The sequence below is a fragment of the Phyllobates terribilis genome, unplaced genomic scaffold (assembly GCF_046119375.1).
Source record: "Phyllobates terribilis strain yellow unplaced genomic scaffold, ASM4611937v1 Scaffold_1__5_contigs__length_1240528914, whole genome shotgun sequence".
Lineage (NCBI taxonomy): Eukaryota > Metazoa > Chordata > Amphibia > Anura > Dendrobatidae > Phyllobates > Phyllobates terribilis.
In genome coordinates, this window is record NW_027362761.1 from 80,932,918 (window position 1) to 80,947,029 (window position 14,112).

The window sequence follows — 14,112 nt, forward strand, 5'->3', positions numbered from 1 at the left end:
GCAATTTTAAACTTCAACAGAATTCCGAGAACAATGTGAGAGTCCTACAGACTGATTTAAAAAAAAAAAACATTCCGAGTACAATGGGAGAGTTCCGAACCATTTTTAAACTTCAACAGAATTCTGAGAACAATGTAAGAGTTCCAAAGCATTTTTAAACTTCAGCAGATTTCCGAGATCAATGGGAGAGTTCCAAAGTGTTTTTAAACTTCAGCAGAATTCCGAGAACAATGAAAGAGTTCCAAAGCATTTTTAAACTTCAGCAGAATTCCAAGAACAATGGAAGAGTTCTACAGAATGAATTAACAAAACAATAACATTCTGAGAACAATGGGAGGGTTCCAAAGCATTTTTAAACTTCAGCAGAATTCCGAGAACAATGGAAGAGTTCCAAAGCATTTTTAAACTTCAGCAGAATTCCAAGAACAATGGAAGAGTTCTACAGACTGATTTAAAAAAACAATAACATTCCGAGAACAATGGGAGAGTTCCAAAGCATTTTTATACTTCAGCAGAATTCCGAGAACAATGGAAGAGTTCCAAAGCATTTTTAAACTTCAGTAGAGTTCCGAGAACAATGGAAGAGTTGCAAAGCATTTTAAAACTTCAGTAGAATTCCGAGAACAATGGGAGAGTTCTACAGACTGATTTAAAAAAAAACAATAACATTCCGAGAACAATGGGACAGTTCCAAAGCATTTTTAAACTTCAGCAGAATTCCAAGAACAATGGAAGAGTTCCAAAGCATTTTTAAACTTCAGTAGAAATCCGTGAAAAACGGAAGAGTCTAAAAGCATTTTAAAACTTCAGTAGAATTCCAAGAACAATGGGAGAGTTTTACAGACTGATTTAAAAAAAGCAAGAACATTCCGAGAACAATGGGAGAGTTCCAAAGCATTTTTAAACTTCAGCAGAATTCCGAGAACAATGGATGAGTTCCAAAGCATTTTTAAACTTCAGTAGAATTCCGAGAACAATGGAAGAGTTCCAAAGCATTTTAAAACTTCAGCAGAATTCCGAGAACAATGGGAGAGTTCCAAAGCAATTTTAAACTTCAGCAGAATTCCGAGAACAATGTGAGAGTTATACAGACTGATTTTAAAAAAAAAAACATTGTGAGAACAATGGGAGAGTTCCGAAGCATTTTTAAACTTCAACAGAATTCTGAGAACAATGTAAGAGTTCTAAAGCATTTTTTGACTTCAGCAGAATTCCGAGATCAATGGGAGAGTTCCAAAGCATTTTGAAACTTCAGCAGAATTCCAAGAACAATTTGAGAGTTCTACAGAATGAATTAAAAAAAACAATATCATTCCGAGACCAATGGGAGAGTTCCAAAGCATTTTTAAACTTCAGCAGAATTCAGAGAACAATGGAAGAGTTCCGAAGCATTTTTAAACTTCAGTAGAATTCCGAGAACAATGGAAGAGTTCCAAAGCATTTTAAAACTTCAGTAGAATTCCGATGACAATGGGAGAGTTCTACAGACTGATTTAAAAAAATAATAACATTCCGAGAACAATGGAAGAGTTCCAATGCATTTTTAAACTTCAGCAGAATTCCGAGAACAATGGAAGAGTTCCAAAGCATTTTTAAACTTCAGTAGAATTCCGAGAGCAACGGAAGAGTTGCAAAGCATTTTAAAACTTCAGTAGAATTCCAAGAACAATGGAAGAGTTCTACAGACTGATTTAAAAAAAACAATAACATTCCGAGGACAATGGGACAGTTCCAAAGCATTTTTAAACTTCAGCAGAATTCCAAGAACAATGGAAGAGTTCCAAAGCATTTTTAACCTTCAGTAGAATTCCGAGAACAATGGAAGAGTTCCAAAGCATTTTTAAACTTCAGTAGATTTCCGAGAACAATGGGAGAGTTCTACAGACTGATTTAAAAAAACAATAACATTCCGAGAACAATGGGAGAGTTCCAAAGCATTTTTAAACTTCAGCAGAATTCCGAGAACAATGGAAGAGTTCCAAAGAATTTTTAAACTTCAGCAGAATTCCGAGAACAACGGAAGAGTCGAAAAGCATTTTTAAACTTCAGCAGAATTCCAAGAACAATGGGAGAGTTCTACAGAATGAATTAAAAAAACAATAACATTCCGAGAACAATGGGAGAGTTCCAAAACATTTTTAAACTTAAGCAGAATTCCAAGAACAATGGAAGAGTTCCAAAGCATTTTTAAACTTCAGCAGAATTCCGAGAACAATGTAAGAGTTCCAAAGCATTTTAAAACTTCAGTAGAATTCCTAAAACAATGGTAGAGTTTTACAGACTTATTTAAAAAAACAATATCATTCCGAGAACAATGGGAAAGTTCCAAAGCATTTTTAAACTTCAGCAGAAATCCGAGAACAATGGAAGAGTTCCAAAGCATTTTTAAACTTCAGTAGAATTCCGAGAACAACGGAAGAGTTGCAAAGCATTTTAAAACTTCAGTAGAATTCCAAGAACAATGGGAGAGTTCTACAGACTGATTTAAAAAAAACAATAACATTCCGAGGACAATGGGACAGTTCCAAAGCATTTTTAAACTTCAGCAGAATTCCAAGAACAATGGAAGAGTTCCAAAGCATTTTTAACCTTCAGTAGAATTCCGAGAACAATGGAAGAGTTCCAAAGCATTTTTAAACTTCAGTAGATTTCCGAGAACAATGGGAGAGTTCTACAGACTGATTTAAAAAAACAATAACATTCCGAGAACAATGGGAGAGTTCCAAAGCATTTTTAAACTTCAGCAGAATTCCGAGAACAATGGAAGAGTTCCAAAGAATTTTTAAACTTTGGCAGAATTCCGAGAACAACGGAAGAGTCGAAAAGCATTTTTAAACTTCAGCAGAATTCCAAGAACAATGGGAGAGTTCTACAGAATGAATTAAAAAAACAATAACATTCCGAGAACAATGGAAGAGTTCCAAAGCATTTTTAAACTTCAGTAGAATTCCGAGAACAACGGAAGAGTTGCAAAGCATTTTAAAACTTCAGTAGAATTCCGAGAACAATGGGAGAGTTCTACAGACTGATTTAAAAAAAACAATAACATTCCGAGGACAATGGGACAGTTCCAAAGCATTTTTAAACTTCAGCAGAATTCCAAGAACAATGGAAGAGTTCCAAAGCATTTTTAACCTTCAGTAGAATACCGAGAACAATGGAAGAGTTCCAAAGCATTTTTAAACTTCAGCAGAATTCCGAGAACAATGGGAGAGTTCCAAATCATTTTTAAACTTCAGCAGAATTCCCAGAACAATGGAAGAGTTCCAAAGCATTTTTAAATTTCAGTAGAATTCCGAGAACAATGGAAGAGTTCCAAAGCATTCTTAAACTACGGCAGAATTCCGAAAACAATGGAAGAGTTCCAAAGCATTTTTAAACTTCAGTAGAATTCCGAGAACAATGGAAGAGTTCCAAAGCATTTTAAAACTTCAGAAGAATTCCGAGAACAATGGGAGAGTTTCAAATCAATTTTAAACCTCAGCAGAATTCCGAGAACAATGTGAGAGTTATACAGACTGATTTAAAAAAAAATAACATTCCGAGAACAAAGGGAGAGTTCCGAAGCATTTTTAAAATTCAACAGAATTCTGAGAAAAAATGGAAGAGTTCCAAAGCATTTTTAAACTTCAGTAGAATTCCGAGAACAATGTAAGAGTTCCAAAGCATTTTAAAACTTCAGTAGAATTCCTAAAACAATGGGAGAGTTCTACAGACTGATTTAAAAAAACAATAACATTCCGAGAACAATGGGAGAGTTCCAAAGCATTTTTAAACTTCAGCAGAATTCCGAGAAAAATGGAAGAGTTCCAAAGCATTTTTAAACTTCAGCAGATTTCCGAGATCAATGGGAGAGTTCCAAAGCGTTTTTAAACTTCAGCAGAATTCCGAGAACAATGGAAGAGTTCCAAAGCATTTGTAAACTTCAGCAGAATTCCAAGAACAACGGGAGAGTTCTACAGAATGAATTAACAAAACAATAACATTACGAGAACAATGGGAGAGTTCCAAAGCATTTTTAAACTTAAGCAGAATTCCGAAAACATTGGAAGAGTTCCAAAGCATTTTTAAACTTCAGCAACATTCCGAGAACAATGGAAGAGTTCCAAAGCATTTTTAAACTTCAGTAGAATTCCGAGAACAATGGAAGAGTTCCAAAGCATTTTAAAACTTCAGTAGAATTCCGAGGACAATGCGAGAGTTCTACTGACTGATTTAAAAAAACAATAACATTCCGAGAACAATGGGAGAGTTACAAAGCATTTTTAAACTTCAGCAGAATTCCGATAACAATGGAAGAGTTCCAAAGCATTTTTAAACTTCAGTAGAATTCCGAGAACAATGGAAGAGTTGCAAAGCATTTTAAAACTTCAGTAGAATTCCGAGAACAATGGGAGAGTTCTACAGACTGATTTAAAAAAAACAATAACATTCCGAGAACAATGGGACAGTTCCAAAGCATTTTTAAACTTCAGCAGAATTCCGAGAACAATGGAAGTGTTCTAAAGACTGATTTAAAAAAACAATAACATTCCGAGAACTATGGGAGAGTTCCAAAGCATTTTTAAACTTCAGCAGAATTCCGAGAACAATGGAAGTGTTCCAAAGCATTTTTAAACTTCAGCAGAATTCCAAGAACAATGGGAGAGTTCTACAGAATGAATTAACAAAACAATAACATTCTGAGAACAATGGGAGAGTTCCAAAGCATTTTTAAACTTAAGCAGAATTCCGAAAACATTGGAAGAGTTCCAAAGCATTTTTAAACTTCAGCAGAATTCCGAGAACAATGGAAGAGTTCCAAAGCATTTTTAAACTTCAGTAGAATTCCGAGAACAATGGAAGAGTTCCAAAGCATTTTAAAACTTCAGTAGAATTCCGAGGACAATGCGAGAGTTCTACAGACTGATTTAAAAAAACAATAACATTCCGAGAACAATGGGACAGTTCCAAAGCATTTTTAAACTTCAGCAGAATTCCAAGATCAATGGAAGAGTTCCAAAGCATTTTTAACCTTCAGTAGAATTCCGAGAACAATGGGAGAGTTCTAAAGACTGATTTAAAAAAACAATAACATTCCGAGAACAATGGGAGAGTTCCAAAGCATTTTTAAACTTCAGCAGAATTCCGAGAACAATGGAAGAGCTCCAAAGCATTTTTAAACTTCAGTAGAATTCCGAGAAAAACGGAAGAGCCTAAAAGCATTTTAAAACTTCAGTAGAATTCCAAGAACAATGGGAGAGTTTTACAGACTGATTTAAAAAAAGCAAGAACATTCCGAGAACAATGGGAGAGTTCCAAAGCATTTTTAAACTTCAGCAGAATTCCGAGAACAATGGATGAGTTCCAAAGCATTTTTAAACTTCAGTAGAATTCCGAGAACAATGGAAGAGTTCCAAAGCATTTTAAAACTTCAGCAGAATTCCGAGAACAATGGGAGAGTTCCAAAGCAATTTTAAACTTCAGCAGAATTCCGAGAACAATGTGAGAGTTATACAGACTGATTTTAAAAAAAAAAACATTGTGAGAACAATGGGAGAGTTCCGAAGCATTTTTAAACTTCAACAGAATTCTGAGAACAATGTAAGAGTTCCAAAGCATTTTTTGACTTCAGCAGAATTCCGAGATCAATGGGAGAGTTCCAAAGCATTTTTAAACTTCAGCAGAATTCAGAGAACAATGGAAGAGTTCCGAAGCATTTTTAAACTTCAGTAGAATTCCGAGAACAATGGAAGAGTTCCAAAGCATTTTAAAACTTCAGTAGAATTCCGATGACAATGGGAGAGTTCTACAGACTGATTTAAAAAAATAATAACATTCCGAGAACAATGGAAGAGTTCCAATGCATTTTTAAACTTCAGCAGAATTCCAAGAACAATGGAAGAGTTCCAAAGCATTTTTAACCTTCAGTAGAATTCCGAGAACAATGGAAGAGTTCCAAAGCATTTTTAAACTTCAGTAGATTTCCGAGAACAATGGGAGAGTTCTACAGACTGATTTAAAAAAACAATAACATTCCGAGAACAATGGGAGAGTTCCAAAGCATTTTTAAACTTCAGCAGAATTCCGAGAACAATGGAAGAGTTGCAAAGAATTTTTAAACTTCAGCAGAATTCCGAGAACAACGGAAGAGTCGAAAAGCATTTTTAAACTTCAGCAGAATTCCAAGAACAATGGGAGAGTTCTACAGAATGAATTAAAAAAACAATAACATTCCGAGAACAATGGGAGAGTTCCAAAACATTTTTAAACTTAAGCAGAATTCCAAGAACAATGGAAGAGTTCCAAAGCATTTTTAAACTTCAGCAGAATTCCGAGAACAATGTAAGAGTTCCAAAGCATTTTAAAACTTCAGTAGAATTCCTAAAACAATGGTAGAGTTTTACAGACTTATTTAAAAAAACAATATCATTCCGAGAACAATGGGAAAGTTCCAAAGCATTTTTAAACTTCAGCAGAAATCCGAGAACAATGGAAGAGTTCCGAAGCATTTTTAAACTTCAGTAGAATTCGGAGAACAACGGAAGAGCTGCAAAGCATTTTAAAACTTAAGTAGAATTCCAAGAACAATGGGAGAGTTGTACAGACTGAGTTAAAAAAACCATAACATTCCGAGAACAATGGAAGAGTTCCAAAGCATTTTTAAACTTCTGTAGAATTCCGAGAACAAGGGAAGAGTTGCAAAGCATTTTAAAACTTCAGTAGAATCCGAGAACAATGGGACAGTTCTACAGACTGATTTAAAAAAAACTAACATTACGAGAACAATGGGAGAGTTCCAAAGCATTTTTACACTTCAGCAGAATTCTGAGAACAATAGAAGAGTTCCAAAGCATTTTTAAACTTCAGTAGAATTCCGAGAACAATGGAAGAGTTGCAAAGCATTTTAAAACTTCAGTAGAATTCCGAGAACAATGGGAGAGTTCCAAAGCATTTTTAAACTACAGCAGAATTCCAAGAACAATGGAAGAGTTCCAAAGCATTTTTTAACTTCAGCAAAATTCCGAGAACAATGGAAGAGTTCCAAAGCAATTTTAAACTTCAACAGAATTCCGAGAACAATGTGAGAGTCCTACAGACTGATTTAAAAAAAAAAAACATTCCGAGTACAATGGGAGAGTTCCGAACCATTTTTAAACTTCAACAGAATTCTGAGAACAATGTAAGAGTTCCAAAGCATTTTTAAACTTCAGCAGATTTCCGAGATCAAAGGGAGAGTTCCAAAGTGTTTTTAAACTTCAGCAGAATTCCGAGAACAATGGAAGAGTTCCAAAGCATTTTTAAACTTCAGCAGAATTCCAAGAACAATGGAAGAGTTCTACAGAATGAATTAACAAAACAATAACATTCTGAGAACAATGGGAGGGTTCCAAAGCATTTTTAAACTTAAGCAGAATTCCGAAAACATTGGAAGAGTTCCAAAGCATTTTTAAACTTCAGCAGAATTCCGAGAACAATGGAAGAGTTCCAAAGCTTTTTTAAACTTCAGTAGAATTCCGAGAACAATGGAAGAGTTCCAAAGCATTTTAAAACTTCAGTAGAATTCCGAGGACAATGCGAGAGTTCTACAGACTGATTTAAAAAAACAATAACATTCCGAGAACAATGGGAGAGTTCCAAAGCATTTTTAAACTTCAGCAGAATTCCGAGAACAATGGAAGAGTTCCAAAGCATTTTTAAACTTCAGTAGAGTTCCGAGAACAATGGAAGAGTTGCAAAGCATTTTAAAACTTCAGTAGAATTCCGAGAACAATGGGAGAGTTCTACAGACTGATTTAAAAAAAAACAATAACATTCCGAGAACAATGGGACAGTTCCAAAGCATTTTTAAACTTCAGCAGAATTCCAAGAACAATGGAAGAGTTCCAAAGCATTTTTAACCTTCAGTAGAATTCCGAGAACAATGGAAGAGTTCCAAAGCATTTTTAAACTTCAGCAGAATTCCGAGAACAAGGGAAGAGTTGCAAAGCATTTTAAAACTTCAGTAGAATCCGAGAACAATGGGACAGTTCTACAGACTGATTTAAAAAAAACAATAATATTACGAGAACAATGGGAGAGTTCCAAAGCATTTTTACACTTCAGCAGAATTCTGAGAACAATAGAAGAGTTCCAAAGCATTTTTAAACTTCAGTAGAATTCCGAGAACAATGGAAGAGTTGCAAAGCATTTTAAAACATCAGTAGAATTCCGAGAACAATGGGAGAGTTCCAAAGCATTTTTAAACTACAGCAGAATTCCAAGAACAATGGAAGAGTTCCAAAGCATTTTTTAACTTCAGCAAAATTCCGAGAACAATGGAAGAGTTCCAAAGCAATTTTAAACTTCAACAGAATTCCGAGAACAATGTGAGAGTCCTACAGACTGATTTAAAAAAAAAAAACATTCCGAGTACAATGGGAGAGTTCCGAACCATTTTTAAACTTCAACAGAATTCTGAGAACAATGTAAGAGTTCCAAAGCATTTTTAAACTTCAGCAGATTTCCGAGATCAATGGGAGAGTTCCAAAGTGTTTTTAAACTTCAGCAGAATTCCGAGAACAATGGAAGAGTTCCAAAGCATTTTTAAACTTCAGCAGAATTCCAAGAACAATGGAAGAGTTCTACAGAATGAATTAACAAAACAATAACATTCTGAGAACAATGGGAGGGTTCCAAAGCATTTTTAAACTTCAGCAGAATTCCGAGAACAATGGAAGAGTTCCAAAGCATTTTTAAACTTCAGTAGAATTCCGAGAACAATGGAAGAGTTCCAAAGCATTTTAAAACTTCAGTAGAATTCCGAGGACAATGCGAGAGTTCTACAGACTGATTTAAAAAAACAATAACATTCCGAGAACAATGGGAGAGTTCCAAAGCATTTTTAAACTTCAGCAGAATTCCGAGAACAATGGAAGAGTTCCAAAGCATTTTTAAACTTCAGTAGAGTTCCGAGAACAATGGAAGAGTTGCAAAGCATTTTAAAACTTCAGTAGAATTCCGAGAACAATGGGAGAGTTCTACAGACTGATTTAAAAAAAAACAATAACATTCCGAGAACAATGGGACAGTTCCAAAGCATTTTTAAACTTCAGCAGAATTCCAAGAACAATGGAAGAGTTCCAAAGCATTTTTAACATTCAGTAGAATTCCGAGAACAATGGAAGAGTTCCAAAGCATTTTTAAACTTCAGTAGAAATCCGTGAAAAACGGAAGAGTCTAAAAGCATTTTAAAACTTCAGTAGAATTCCAAGAACAATGGGAGAGTTTTACAGACTGATTTAAAAAAAGCAAGAACATTCCGAGAACAATGGGAGAGTTCCAAAGCATTTTTAAACTTCAGCAGAATTCCGAGAACAATGGATGAGTTCCAAAGCATTTTTAAACTTCAGTAGAATTCCGAGAACAATGGAAGAGTTCCAAAGCATTTTAAAACTTCAGCAGAATTCCGAGAACAATGGGAGAGTTCCAAAGCAATTTTAAACTTCAGCAGAATTCCGAGAACAATGGGAGAGTTATACAGACTGATTTAAAAAAAAAAAACATTGTGAGAACAATGGGAGAGTTCCGAAGCATTTTTAAACTTCAACAGAATTCTGAGAACAATGTAAGAGTTCTAAAGCATTTTTTGACTTCAGCAGAATTCCGAGATCAATGGGAGAGTTCCAAAGCATTTTTAAACTTCAGCAGAAATCCGAGAACAATGGAAGAGTTCCAAAGCATTTTTAAACTTCAGTAGAATTCTGAGAACAACGGAAGAGTTGCAAAGCATTTTAAAACTTCAGTAGAATTCCAAGAACAATGGGAGAGTTCTACAGACTGATTTAAAAAAAACAATAACATTCCGAGGACAATGGGACAGTTCCAAAGCATTTTTAAACTTCAGCAGAATTCCAAGAACAATGGAAGAGTTCCAAAGCATTTTTAACCTTCAGTAGAATTCCGAGAACAATGGAAGAGTTCCAAAGCATTTTTAAACTTCAGTAGATTTCCGAGAACAATGGGAGAGTTCTACAGACTGATTTAAAAAAACAATAACATTCCGAGAACAATGGGAGAGTTCCAAAGCATTTTTAAACTTCAGCAGAATTCCGAGAACAATGGAAGAGTTCCAAAGAATTTTTAAACTTTGGCAGAATTCCGAGAACAACGGAAGAGTCGAAAAGCATTTTTAAACTTCAGCAGAATTCCAAGAACAATGGGAGAGTTCTACAGAATGAATTAAAAAAACAATAACATTCCGAGAACAATGGAAGAGTTCCAAAGCATTTTTAAACTTCAGTAGAATTCCGAGAACAACGGAAGAGTTGCAAAGCATTTTAAAACTTCAGTAGAATTCCGAGAACAATGGGAGAGTTCTACAGACTGATTTAAAAAAAACAATAACATTCCGAGGACAATGGGACAGTTCCAAAGCATTTTTAAACTTCAGCAGAATTCCAAGAACAATGGAAGAGTTCCAAAGCATTTTTAACCTTCAGTAGAATACCGAGAACAATGGAAGAGTTCCAAAGCATTTTTAAACTTCAGCAGAATTCCGAGAACAATGGGAGAGTTCCAAATCATTTTTAAACTTCAGCAGAATTCCCAGAACAATGGAAGAGTTCCAAAGCATTTTTAAATTTCAGTAGAATTCCGAGAACAATGGAAGAGTTCCAAAGCATTCTTAAACTATGGCAGAATTCCGAAAACAATGGAAGAGTTCCAAAGCATTTTTAAACTTCAGTAGAATTCCGAGAACAATGGGAGAGTTTCAAATCAATTTTAAACCTCAGCAGAATTCCGAGAACAATGTGAGAGTTATACAGACTGATTTAAAAAAAAATAACATTCCGAGAACATTGGGAGAGTTCCGAAGCATTTTTAAAATTCAACAGAATTCTGAGAAAAAATGGAAGAGTTCCAAAGCATTTTTAAACTTCAGTAGAATTCCGAGAACAATGTAAGAGTTCCAAAGCATTTTAAAACTTCAGTAGAATTCCTAAAACAATGGGAGAGTTCTACAGACTGATTTAAAAAAACAATAACATTCCGAGAACAATGGGAGAGTTCCAAAGCATTTTTAAACTTCAGCAGAATTCCGAGAAAAATGGAAGAGTTCCAAAGCATTTTTAAACTTCAGCAGAATTCCGAGAACAATGGAAGAGTTCCAAAGCATTTTTAAACTTCAGTAGAATTTCGAGAACAACGGAAGAGTTGCAAAGCATTTTAAAACTTCAGTAGAATTCCGAGAACAATGGGAGAGTTCTACAGACTGATTTAAAAAAAAACAATAACATTCTGAGGACAATGGGACAGTTCCAAAGCATTTTTAAACTTCAGCAGAATTCCAAGAACAATGGAAGAGTTCCAAAGCATTTTTAACCTTCAGTAGAATACCGAGAACAATGGAAGAGTTCCAAAGCATTTTAAAACTTCAGTAGAATTCCGAGAACAATGGGAGAGTTCTACAGACTGATTTAAAAAAACAATAAAATTCCGAGAACAATGGGAGTGTTCCAAAGCATTTTTTAACTTCAGCAGAATTCCCAGAACAATGGAAGAGTTTCAAAGCATTTTTAAATTTCAGTAGAATTCCGAGAACAATGGAAGAGTTCCAAAGCATTCTTAAACTTCGGCAGAATTCCGAAAACAATGGAAGAGTTCCAAAGCATTTTTAAACTTCAGTAGAATTCCGAGAACAATGGAAGAGTTCAAAAGCATTTTAAAACTTCAGCAGAATTCCGAGAACAATGGGAGAGTTCCAAAGCAATTTTAAACTTCAGTAGAATTTTGAGAACAATGTAAGAGTTCCAAAGCATTTTAAAACTTCAGTAGCATTCCGAGAACAATGGGAGAGTTCTACAGACTGATTTAAAAAAACAATAACATTCCGAGAACAATGGAAGAGTTCCAAAGCATTTTTAAACTTCTGTAGAATTCCGAGAACAAGGGAAGAGTTGCAAAGCATTTTAAAACTTCAGTAGAATCCGAGAACAATGGGACAGTTCTACAGACTGATTTAAAAAAAACAATAACATTACGAGAACAATGGGAGAGTTCCAAAGCATTTTTACACTTCAGCAGAATTCCGAGAACAATAGAAGAGTTCCAAAGCATTTTTAAACTTCAGTAGAATTCCGAGAACAATGGAAGTGTTCCAAAGCATTTTAAAACTTCATCAGAATTATGAGAACAATGGGAGAGTTCCAAAGCATTTTTAAACTACTGCAGAATTCCAAGAACAATGGAAGAGTTCCAAAGCATTTTTTAACTTTAGCAAAATTCCGAGAACAATGGAAGAGTTCCAAAGCAATTTTAAACTTCAACAGAATTCCGAGAACAATGTGAGAGTCCTACAGACTGATTTAAAAAAAAAAAACATTCCAAGTACAATGGGAGAGTTCCGAACCATTTTTAAACTTCAACAGAATTCTGAGAACAATGTAAGAGTTCCAAAGCATTTTAAAACTTCAGTAGAATTCCGAGAACAATGGGAGAGTTCTACAGACTGATTTAAAAAAAAACAATAACATTCCGAGAACAATGGGACAGTTCCAAAGCATTTTTAAACTTCAGCAGAATTCCAAGAACAATGGAAGAGTTCCAAAGCATTTTTAACATTCAGTAGAATTCCGAGAACAATGGAAGAGTTCCAAAGCATTTTTAAACTTCAGTAGAAATCCGTGAAAAACGGAAGAGTCTAAAAGCATTTTAAAACTTCAGTAGAATTCCAAGAACAATGGGAGAGTTTTACAGACTGATTTAAAAAAAGCAAGAACATTCCGAGAACAATGGGAGAGTTCCAAAGCATTTTTAAACTTCAGCAGAATTCCGAGAACAATGGATGAGTTCCAAAGCATTTTTAAACTTCAGTAGAATTCCGAGAACAATGGAAGAGTTCCAAAGCATTTTAAAACTTCAGCAGAATTCCGAGAACAATGGGAGAGTTCCAAAGCAATTTTAAACTTCAGCAGAATTCCGAGAACAATGTGAGAGTTATACAGACTGATTTAAAAAAAAAAAACATTGTGAGAACAATGGGAGAGTTCCGAAGCATTTTTAAACTTCAACAGAATTCTGAGAACAATGTAAGAGTTCTAAAGCATTTTTTGACTTCAGCAGAATTCCGAGATCAATGGGAGAGTTCCAAAGCATTTTTAAACTTCAGCAGAAATCCGAGAACAATGGAAGAGTTCCAAAGCATTTTTAAACTTCAGTAGAATTCCGAGAACAACGGAAGAGTTGCAAAGCATTTTAAAACTTCAGTAGAATTCCAAGAACAATGGGAGAGTTCTACAGACTGATTTAAAAAAAACAATAACATTCCGAGGACAATGGGACAGTTCCAAAGCATTTTTAAACTTCAGCAGAATTCCAAGAACAATGGAAGAGTTCCAAAGCATTTTTAACCTTCAGTAGAATTCCGAGAACAATGGAAGAGTTCCAAAGCATTTTTAAACTTCAGTAGATTTCCGAGAACAATGGGAGAGTTCTACAGACTGATTTAAAAAAACAATAACATTCCGAGAACAATGGGAGAGTTCCAAAGCATTTTTAAACTTCAGCAGAATTCCGAGAACAATGGAAGAGTTCCAAAGAATTTTTAAACTTTGGCAGAATTCCGAGAACAACGGAAGAGTCGAAAAGCATTTTTAAACTTCAGCAGAATTCCAAGAACAATGGGAGAGTTCTACAGAATGAATTAAAAAAACAATAACATTCCGAGAACAATGGAAGAGTTCCAAAGCATTTTTAAACTTCAGTAGAATTCCGAGAACAACGGAAGAGTTGCAAAGCATTTTAAAACTTCAGTAGAATTCCGAGAACAATGGGAGAGTTCTACAGACTGATTTAAAAAAAACAATAACATTCCGAGGACAATGGGACAGTTCCAAAGCATTTTTAAACTTCAGCAGAATTCCAAGAACAATGGAAGAGTTCCAAAGCATTTTTAACCTTCAGTAGAATACCGAGAACAATGGAAGAGTTCCAAAGCATTTTTAAACTTCAGCAGAATTCCGAGAACAATGGGAGAGTTCCAAATCATTTTTAAACTTCAGCAGAATTCCCAGAACAATGGAAGAGTTCCAAAGCATTTTTAAATTTCAGTAGAATTCCGAGAACAATGGAAGAGTTCCAAAGCATTCTTAA